The sequence below is a fragment of the Apis dorsata genome, unplaced genomic scaffold (assembly GCF_000469605.1).
Source record: "Apis dorsata unplaced genomic scaffold, Apis dorsata 1.3 scaffold_534, whole genome shotgun sequence".
Classification (NCBI taxonomy): domain Eukaryota; kingdom Metazoa; phylum Arthropoda; class Insecta; order Hymenoptera; family Apidae; genus Apis; species Apis dorsata.
The window spans coordinates 3866-16092 of record NW_006263756.1 but is presented as its reverse complement, the minus strand read 5'-3'; the positions used below and the strand labels follow the sequence as shown (position 1 = coordinate 16092).

The 12227-nt window shown below is 22.8% G+C and overlaps 1 long non-coding RNA gene across 1 annotated transcript in view; it reads left to right on the top strand.

Moving 5' to 3' along the window:
• The window catches only part of LOC102678179, a 285716-nt gene extending 274313 nt beyond the window's left edge, over positions 1 to 11403 (top strand). Inside the window, exon 4 of the long non-coding RNA XR_004151227.1 lies at positions 11164 to 11403. This is a non-coding gene — a long non-coding RNA (uncharacterized LOC102678179). The remainder of the gene's footprint in view (positions 1 to 11163) is intronic.
• Positions 11404 to 12227: the final 824 nt, after the last annotated feature.

The following is a 12227-nucleotide window of genomic DNA, read 5'->3' as shown; positions in this document are numbered from 1 at the left end:
ATATATTTACACGAATATTTTTATTTATCAATTAATTCATATAATGAAGATTCTAAAGATTCATAAAAAAAACTAAAAACTTTTTCAGTTAATGAATAACTTTATTGAATTCAACAAATAACTCTAACTTCTTCCAAAATAAATAAAAATATTTACAGATATAAATATTGGCAAATGGTACTCTCTTGCAATCTTCTTTAACGTTACAAAAATAGATCTTGTTGGATTATTTCTATCTCGCTTATACAATGTACATTTCATCAAAGATTTTGAATGTCTTTCTTTTCTTCAATTCTGCTCTGCCAGATAGCTTATTGCAGGTCAAGAGTTGGCGTATCGATTAAATCCCCCTTGGATTTCTGTGAATAAAATTAACTGCGGTTATTTCTACCGACCTTCAACCTGGATAATTCGATATTCTATCTCGTATTGATTGTTTTCTCCCGTATAAAGCGAAACAAACGTTCAAACAAACGTCTAATGAAACAACGTTAAGAAAGACGTATATACGGTTCGGTCGTCGAAGCGGTTTTTCCAATTAACTTTGCTCCACGATGAATGTACAAAATAGGAGAAAACGCGTTCGAGCAAAACATGCAATTAGAGAAATAATTGGCAATTAATCAGCTTGACCGTGGAAAAATCCAAGGGTCCCGCCCGTTCTAAATTCCTCGCGATTTCGTTCAATCGTTATCGCGCAACTTCGGTAATTGCCAGTGATGTCTCATTAAATCGCGTTACGCTCGACGACCGTTTAATTAATTGACGTAACCATGTTTTTGAGACCCACTCTCATTCATGCAACATGAAATCGCGAGAAGAACAGAAGAAAAGAAAATCTAACGTAAATCGTCATTCCTCCGTTTCTTTTCTTTCAGCTGATCGAAAGATGTCATAGAATTGTGATTATATTGATAAATATTGATAATATTGACATTGTTGATATGTTACAAGAGATAAAGATAATTAAAGTTTATATTTTTTTATATTAAATTTATTATTGAAGATATTAATAATTATTTTTGGATAAACGATATTTGATTAATTGTTTACATACTCAAAACATCATTAAGATATTAATAATAGAAATGGCATAAGTAAATTACAATATAATTTTTCAATAAAGTATATTTATTTTTATTTTCAACTTACAAATAATTAGTTAATTTTAATTAGTTATTTTAGTTAATAATAATTAGTTAATTTTTACGTTTTTTAATAATAACTTTCAATAAAAAGAAACAGAAACTCTAGTCGCTTCTATCTTAACGATATCATCGGTATATCGAAAGATATCATAAGATATCGATAAAATATCATAGTAATCAATAGTAACAGAGAGATTGGTTAAATAAAATATCAAAGTCGAATTTCGGCTTTAACACGAATCAAATAAACGTTCTGAATAAAGTATCTCTTGGGATGACTGCTTCTTTCGGCGATCGAGAATCGAGTTGTTAGAGCTGACAGAGTTTCCAATAATAAATGATAAAGCGACGCCCTCGCGAATCCGATTCGAACGTGATAAATCTATCTGGCCGGTTCCCTGTCTTGCCAGTGAATTATTGGTTTCACGAAGTGAAATTCTGTTGATATTGTATTTAGTTCTTGGACTCGTTATTGATTGACTTTGATGCGATGCTTCTTCCATTGTGTCGGGGAAAAAGTTTGAAAAACTTCATCGCGCAAGTTAAAAGTTGAAAAAGGTGTTGGATAACAGTTCGGAGCAATATTTCTGTTGTTCTATTTGGATGAATTTGATAAGAATCTAAAACAAATTTTTATTCATTCGCAATATTTATGAGAGAACATTTTTATTTTAATTTTGTATTTTTCAAAAAATTTGTTGTTTCGATAAATTTCTTCTCTCTTCAATCGAAAAACTTATTTAATTTTAATTTTTGTGATTTTTAAAAGATTTGAAAAAATTTCTGAAAAATATGATAGATTTAATGTTAATGTCATATGTAATTGTCACAGATCTTTCCTGAAATGTCATATTTTTTTGAAATTTCAGAAATTTGTTTCGTAATATATCATTAACTATACTATATATAGTATAAATATTTTTAACGTTTCTTATGTATATGCCATGCTCAAAAATTATTTATTGATAATAAATTATCTATTGATTTAAAGTAATGAAAAATCGATATAAAATAAAGAATCATGTGATGCAGCAGTTAATTAATAATAAATATGTATATATATAAATTTGTACTATATAAATATCTATTATTATCTACTAATTATTTTACTAATCTACTATCTACTAATAAATAATAAATAATTTTAGATAAATAATAAAATAAATTTAGATATTATATAAATATCAGTTACATTATCATAAAAAAACCAATTCTTTACAATTTTTTAATATCATTTATCATAATCATTTGTTTATAAAAGTTCTATTTTACATATTTAATTTTTTATTATAAATTACAATCGTGATGATTTGTTCTTTTTTTTTAAATAGTTTATATAATGTAATAAATGATTTCTTTGCAATAGAAATTTTTAAAATTAAAAATCGTATGATCTAATTTTAATTACGCATTTTATGTTATCGTATCGAACGAAACAATATAAAAATACAAGTGAAGTTAAAGATCATGTATGTAAAATGCTTCGAAGTTTCCCCGCGTAATACAATTTGCATGCCTTTCAAGACTAGAAAGAACAAACGTTTCAGTTCCGTTTTGCGATAAGGGATGGAAAAGTTCTTCGGAGTGTATCCACTTCGACAAGTTGAAGGACGGTACATCGGACACAGCTCTGCACTCTGCTCGAAAATTGAAAAAGTTGAATGAACGAAACTTAAAAACTTACATCGTGATGCCATCGTTTTTCTCGCATCCTGATTTCTACGAATTTCATTAATTCACTCTTTTCCGTTTTCCATTTTGTTATTTCATCGGGTGAATGTTACTTTCGAAAAACTATTTTTGATTTCGCAATTAATATTACTCTTGTTGAATGGAACGAACGATGATAAGTTCTTTTTCTCTTCTTAAAATTCTTTTTTTCGGATTGCACTCGTGATACGAATAAGTTATACATTATTATATATAGGATGGAAAATATATAGGAAAGTAAAAATTTGAAACAAAAAGTTTTATACGAAAATATTATCTATTTATCTGATATTATTATAAGAAATAAATTTCGATTTATAATGAATAATATATATAAATAAGTATTTTTAATAAATTAAGTAATCTGATTTTAGATTATTAGACTATAAAAAATCAAAATCTACTCGTTCACATAATGTGATTATTCAAAGATTAATAAAATAAAAATTTTATTGCATCATAATATAAAAATTTATGAGTATCCATATTAAATTCTAATAAAAAATTAAGAAAAATTAGGAAAATACTACAAAGATTTTTTTTATATTTTAGTTAATATTAATATTTCTTTCAATAAATTTATCAGGAAAAAAATAATAAAATAATGATTTTCAATAAATTTATCAGGAACAAAATAATAAAATAATGATAACAATTAAATTTTTACAAGTTCTAAAAGAAAAAATTAAAAATATCTCCAAATTATTCGGATACTTTTATGTTGTAACTAAATGTTCATTGAATTAGTAACGTAATTACATACTTATTATTACTTTTGCTCAATCTCATATTACGAACGAAATTTTATCACCGGAAATAATTGCGAGAAAAATAAATCTTTTTTTTGCGATATTAATATTAATGATAGATTAATTCATAACGAGTTATATGATAGAAGAGACTAATGAGAAATATTTCCGATGGAAATATGCATACATGTTAACCTTACGAATAAAACCTTACGTTACCGTTCGAGATTATTCGTGAGAAAAGTAATTATTAAATTGTACAGTATATCGAAAAGGTATAAAGACAATAGTGAGAAAGAAAATCGAGCTGGATTTCTGTGAGAAGAGGCTGCTCTATTTACGAAATACTTTTATGAACTGGTTGATGAATAGATTTCGTATAGTCATATGTTATACGTATATGTTCTAATCGCGAAATATATGCATTTTGATGATGTTCAATTAACGTTATAAAAGATAAATTGAAAAAGAATAGTACAATTTATGAGAATATTATATTTCGAGAGATCGTTAAATGATCTTTATTAAAAATGATTTCTATAATTAAAAAGTAATTAACTTATATGTTTTGTATTTTTTCGAATTGCTGATTTATTCCATATTATAAATTTTATAAATTCTAATTTTCTCTTACATTATTTTTAATATTATTATTAATTTCATGTGATTTATGAAAAACATGTATTGATTATTCTATTGTTTTTTTTTTTAAATACTAGAAAAACTACGATTCCAAATGTTGTTTCTTTTTATATTTTAGATCATTTTATATACAAATAACATCAATTAAAATCCTTATAATCCTAATACAAATAAAATCTAAAATATATATATATATATATATATATACATTAAAATAAAATATATATATTTAATAATAAAATTCCATTGAATGCTTCATTTTTGAGAAATCAAATCTAAAAATTCATAAAATACGAATTTATCTAATTATTTATTTTATATATATTAGAAATTTAATTAAATAATTGATAGAATATTATCAAATTGTAATACATTAAACACTCAACAATATAATACTGTAATAAATAAATGTAGTTAATCATTCTTTACAATATGCACAATCATCTTTATTATATCATCTTTTTAAATATAAAAAGTTTTCATGAAAATTATTAAATAATATCAGTCATAAAGAAGTTGGGATGTCACGCATTACTTATGTATTAATTAGATACATAAAATTTTTGAAATTTTCTCGAGAACAAGATCTTTAACAAAAAAAAAACCTTATTCTAAATTTCTTAATTATTTTATTAAATGATTTTTAAATGTATTTTACACAAAAATGAAACATACAATGTTATTTTTTCTAAAAAATGAAAAAGATAAATAAGAAAGAATTTTCTAATTGAAAATGAATTACAGATTCTGATCAAAGATCGATGATATGTTGTCAATGAATTGGAATAGAAACTCTTAGTTCTAACACAATAAAATTAATAAGCTTTTGATCGTATCGAGATGTATATCACGATAAAAATTTTTTTCTCTTGATATTCTATTCATTTCGTATTAAAACACTGTAAATACAAATACAATATTCGAAATTCTAATTAGTGATACACTATGAATACTGTTATAAATAGTTTCCTGGACAATTTGATTTCACAGTCAATGATTTGGTATATGTTGGTATATGTTTGGTAATGTATATGTTGGAAATGTATATTTAATAGAAATGTAGAGCGTAGATTTTCTAATGATATTTTTTATGGATTATTTACTTCAAATTTTATATTGATATTCTTTTAAAATGAAATTTAACTTACTTAAACGGTGAAATTAGAAATTAGAAATTAGAAATTAGAAATTAGAAATTAGAAATTAGAAAGATATAAAACAAATATTATACTGACTAATTATATATTATTATATATATTCTATGAAGATTTAGAAAAGTTTTGGAAAAAATATGAAATAAATAAAAAATATAAATATGAAGGACAAGAATAATATAAAAGAATAATCGAGTTTTGAAATATTTTGTCACTTTATCAGATAAATCGTGTAATAATAAATCATCTTATATTTACTATTTATATACATAAATTATTCTGTTTTAAAACTTTATTATTATTTTTTATAAATTATAATTTCTTCTTTTTTTTCTTACATATTTTTTATAAATTATTTTATTATGATACAATTAATTAATACAATTAATCTATTATATTACATAATTAAATTGACCTATATTTAACATTTATAAGATTCATTGCAATTATTTTTAAATTGTTCTTAAGTAATGAAAAATGATAAGATCATTATATTCATTAATTTTTTATATTTTATTACTCATATTTGGTAAGACTTCCATAATTCATAATTATGAACAATCTCATTCATTTTATATCTCTGTTTTATATTATTTTATTTTTATATTTATATAAATAATAAAATTTTTCTTTTGTTTATTCGATACTTTCTTTAAAAATACATATAAATTACGAAATAATAAAATTGTATTAATAAAAATTATAATTATAGAATATTTTGGTTGTAATTGATATGTATATGTATAGAATATTAAAAACTATTAGTTTCATTAATTACGAAATATTTTTATTACTAATTTTTACTATAATTGTAAAATACTTTTTTACATCATATGTTCAATATGTTCGCCTTATATTTTGATTACCACTTTTACTTACACGTTTCTTCATAAATATACATTGCGTTGAAAGATCTTTTTCTAACATTTTTCTAATATTTTTTTAATATTTCTTTGTTTCAGATATCATATATCTGGAATAAAATCTATTAAAAATTTAAAATAAAAAAAGACTTGATATAATTTTCCAAATTAATGATTTTTACATTCGTATTTATTAAGACTCTTTGTTTGTTTTGATAAACAGTATAATTCAGAACATATATAAGAACTCTTATATATATATTATATTCATATGTGAATAATTTAATAATTTGAATGAAATTTCGAAACAGGAAATATACAACGATTGTAAAAAATATATACATATATAACAAATATATATCATGTTTCGAAATTTCATTTAAATTATTAAATTATATTGCGCATATATTGCGCGAGAGAAATATCTACATCAAACGACCACATGAAATTTCATGATCATCGATATAGGAAGACACGAGAAAGATATCTCGATTCATCCCAACGGCTAAAACGTATCTGGATCTCAGTTAACTTGACGCATTCCGTTCGTTTGACCTCTAACCAGAGAGATGAAATACTGTACATGCTCTGAGAGACAAATGTGAATCGACTCGTATAAATCCTGATCAATTTTCTTTTTTCTTTCTTTTTTTTATTTCAGGACGAAACGTAAATTGAACCACTGAGGCGATCTCGATACGAAGCATCGAATATTGTAATATATCTATCGCGTATCAATTTCTATTAGCATTAGCAGATATTCGAGTAATAGAAATGTCAAGAATCGTCCCTAGAGTAGTTGGCTCTGTTATCATGAAGACGTATCTTGAATATTCTGTATCTGTATTCTGTATTCCCAATTAATAGTAGATTGTTTTGGATTACATAGTATCACGGAGAATCAAATATGAAATTTCATTATTAATTTAATATCTAATCGTGGAATACTATAATAAAACTTAATATTTTTTTCAAAATTTTTCTATTTTATATCATTGTAAAGTTATACTTAAAAAAATGAAAAAAATAAAACTTCGAATATTATAATTATTCTAAAAATGACGTTCCACTTGAAATAAAAAATAATATTTGCATAAAAATATTCCTTTAGTTATGTTAAATACGATTTATTTGAAATAATAATTTGAATTTGTTGTTAAAATAAATATTATTTTAACATATTAAAATGCTATTTGAAATATTTATTTGATATTTTTTTTTCAAATATATAATAAATATTATTATATGTATCAATTATGTATTTTTTAAAATTAATTTGAAATATTTAATTTGTTATATAATCATTTTAAAAATCTTTATGCATTTATTACAAGAAATTTTTTTTATCTAATGCAAAAATTTTGATTTTAAAGAAAATTTATGCATATATAAAGCACGATAGATAATTGGAGCAATTATTTAAACCCTCAATATTTTTTTATCTTTTAAATATTATTTCAAATGAAAATATTTTTTATAACATGAACATTAAAATCTAAACAAAATTCTCAATTCTCATTCAAAATTTCTCTATTTTGTATCATTATAAAGTTATATTTTAAAAAATATTGAAACCTCAAATATTAATTGAAAATGATATTCTATTTAAAAAAAGGAATTGCTACATATAATATTATTATATTATGCACTACTCACAAAACTTTATTTAAATCATAATTTTCATTAGTTTTGATAAAAACTAATTTGTTAATTGAACAAATGAAGTATATCGTGTAAAATGAAATATATAATTTTATATATATAATATAATTAAATATAAAAATATAATATAAAAAATATAAAATATAATATAATATAAAAATAATATATAATTAACTATACATATAATGAAATATATTTGAATATAATTTTGATGAAATTCGCTAAAAAACACTAAATAATTGCAAATATTCATTTATTAATCAAACAATATAAATAGTTTATTCTTTGATAAGCTATTCGATATTATTAATTTCTTTTTATCATATCTTAATTTATTATTTCTGATATTGTTCTCTCTGTAATTGTTTCTCTATTTATTTTAAAAAATATTTAAAATAATGAATCCAAGCTTAAACTCAGTAAATATTGTTTCAAATAATTTCTAATACGTCTTAAAAAATTATTATTTTAATTAATAATTTCATTTACTATATCTCAAATAAATACTATCGCTATGACGTGAAATAAATCTTCAAATTATTCTTTCATTTCAACAAAATTATTTTTAATTTTTCTTTAATACATTTCGCTTGAAATATATCCTGACAATATAACACTGACAAAATCCAAATTAAATTTTCAAGTTAAATTAAATAAATAAAAATTAAATTAAATTTTCTTATTAATTGTAGCACGCAATTTTATTTAAATTCCAGACAAATTTTATTCTTGCATAATAAGCAACATTGATCAATATTTTCAAAATTTTCATCATTAAAATTACTAATTGTAGATTTAAACTATCCAAAGAATTATAAAATATTTTCTAGGACATGTCGAGAGTATTTTAATTGCAGTCGCAAAACGAAAGAAAATCCGATCCCGGTATTGAATCAATCAGAAAATTAAAATGAATTAAAATTAATTGCAATCAAATGAAAAAAGAAAGAAAGAAAAGAGTAAACAACCGTTCGAAAAATAAAAACGAAATTTAGAGCGCAATCAGTTTACTTCACCATGAAACTTACTTCTACGAGCTAAACTTCAATTTCCGCCTATTCGATTGGTCGAATTGCATCAGACGTCGTAATTAAGCTTGGTCGAAAAATTTTTACGCTGTCATAACTCCAGAACCGTTTCTTTTGTTCGTTCCCCCCACAAAAGAGAATAGGGGAGGGGGGAAAAAAAAAAGGAAAAAAAAAATAGGAGTAACTATCCAATCTAGTTGGAACACAAACACGTAGAAATTGTATTCAATTTCCAGGATTTCTCTTTCCCTCACAAAGTTGCAATCAGTCTAATATCTCGAATCTCGTTAATTAAGCCCACTCATCCTCTTTCTCGTCCTCTTTTCTCTTGTCTCGACGTTTGTTTGACCACGATTAGAATCAAGGCAGGATTTAACAGCTGGCAAAACGTAAATCCTGACCGATGAATATTATGGAAATTTTTTTAATAACTTCTCTCCTTCGTGTCCATAAGCAACACGGATGGTGGATAATGAATTCAACCCTAAATTTCATTTTTTTTTCCCTATTTTCTCTTTTTAAGCTCATCACATGTTTTTAATTATAATGGAAAATTAATAAACTCATTGGAATGAAGGCGATTAAATATTTATAAATTATTCATAATTATAAATATTTATATCTTTATAATATCAGAAATCATTGTATAAAAAATTGTGAATATTTAAGATAATAAAATAGAAATATTGTATAAGTATATTTCTTTGTTTGTCTGATATGATTAATTTGCATTTATTTGTTTCTGCATTGATTAAAATATTATTGAAATTATTAATCTTAATTATTAAATTTTTGTTGTTATATATTTGTTGTTATATATATATATTGTTGTATTTATTATTATTAAATTGAATCTTTGTATTAATGTCCGAGAATTTTAGTTTAATTAATCCTATCTTTTAGGTGACAAGCATCAAAGAGATAAATCTAGATCAATTTTAAACGCTTATAACTGATATAAAAAAGAAATAAAATTAGAATTTACATTCAATAAATATTTTTCAATAAATATTATATTCAATAAATTGCACGTATATTAATATAGACTTGAAATAATTGATTGAAATAAATATTTTTTTTATTATATATGAAATGAAATATTTAAATAATATTTTTATGAAATTTTATTCCACAAACAATTACGATAGTATATTTTATACATATTTATATTATTAAGAAATTTTATGAATTAATATTCATAAATAGTTTATGCATCAATCAGAAAATATGATGAGAAATTTATCTTTCGTATAATTTTTATAAATGTGTTCTATCTAGTTTCTTAGTTAATATTTTTCTTGTTAAATAATAACCATAAAAGAAATAATTTGAAATATATAATCAATATATCAATATGTCAATATTATTTCAAATATTATTTCTAATATATCATAAAGAAATTTTTTTTCTATGATATAAATTTATCTATATTTATAAAATATAAATATATATAAAATAAAAATTCAAAAATTATTTATTTCAAAAATATTATTTCAATAATTACATATTTCCGATACTTTTTATTTGAAATATTATATTGTATATTATATGTATTTATATAAACAGCTTATTGATTTTATATACATGATTAATGAAGGAATTGTTAATTGTCCAGAAAATAAAGATACTTATATATTATAAAGCTAATAGAAAAAAAATATACTGATTTGTTGATAGAATTGCAAATAGATAACATTCCAAATGAGACATAGTTGCTAATTAAATTTGGATAAAGTTTAATTTGGATTTACAATATCTAAAAGTTTTAGTTTTATTAATCTTATAAAGTGATAAGTACCCAAGGGATAAATCTAGATCAATATTGGATAGTCAAACATTATCAGAAGCAAACAAAAATAAATTTATATTCCCTAAGAAAAGTTTAATATTCTAATATAAATTTAAAAATTAAATCAAAAAAATATTTTTTTGCTTTGTCCTTTTAAAGTTTCAATGTATTCCTGCTGCATACATGCAAAAAGGAGAAAAAGGAATAAAAGAAGAGAAAATAGAAATAGAATGGATCGAAGGGAAGAGATGGTGACGTTTCAATAAGATTCTAATCACGCTTTTAGTTAGCGGCCACTCGCCTCTGTCCTTCGTACCCGTCCATGAAAAATTAAACTGCCGAACATGATATCCGTGGAAAGCCTCCCCCTCGAAATCCGTCGTAATTTACGAGCGTGTACAGCTTATAAATATTTCAGGGCCAGCTTTCAACGGTCTGACGCTACCAACGATAAAGATCGTTCCAAACGTGCCACGACTCTGACTCCGTTCTAAAGGATTCTGTGGTTGCCGAACTCATTTCCGTTCCCGAATTTCGCCATCTTTCTTTTTGGCCTGGACTGGGATCGAACGGTTCGTTTTGCCATTTTTCTCCCTTCCTTTTCTTTACAATTTGTTCTATTGCACTCTTTTTTAAAGAAAAAATAAGAGAAGGTGTGAAGTGAAATTTATTCTTTAGATTTTTCAAGTCCTTTTGAATTTTTAAATGAATATAATCATCCATGAACATTCTGTGTGCGAAACAAAATTTTGAATTCTTTTAAAAAAATTTATATTTTTGCTGATAAATCTTTTAAATATTATATTTCATTAAATGAATAATTGTGTAAAATAGAGATCTCAATAAGTCTCAAGAATTTCTTTTAATTTTTTTGAGAATCTAGAATAGGAAAGAAATAAATAGTTGTGAACATAACAATTAAAATTGCTTAATGAAGTAAAATAAAAATATATTTGTCTACAAGGATTAAATGTTCTAATAATTGTCAATGAATAATTGTCAATTTAATAAGTATCATTTTATTTTATTTAGTAAAAATGTAATATGTAAGAAATAATGCAAAAATAAATTTTTTTAATAATTAGAATTGAGATTTACAATTAATGGAACAAAAAATATAATCAGCCACGAAAATTTTGCAAAAAAATTCATTTCATTCAAAAATCCTTTTTAGAGATTTTAAGATGTATGCATGTAAGGATTATATATATAAAAAAAATTTTCTTCTTTAATGAAAAATATCTTTAAATCACGTGAAATCAAATTTTCATTATTTTTTTATTTTTTAAATATCATTTTGCAAATATTGAGAATATCTCTTACAATAAGATAATAAAGCACTAAATCTGAATTTTATATAGCTATTTAAACATTTGTTTTATCATATATCATATAATTACATTAAAAAAAAGAGAAGAGATATTATTGAAAATTAAAAATTAATTTGTTCTCGAAGTTCTAATAACAAAATAATGCTCTATA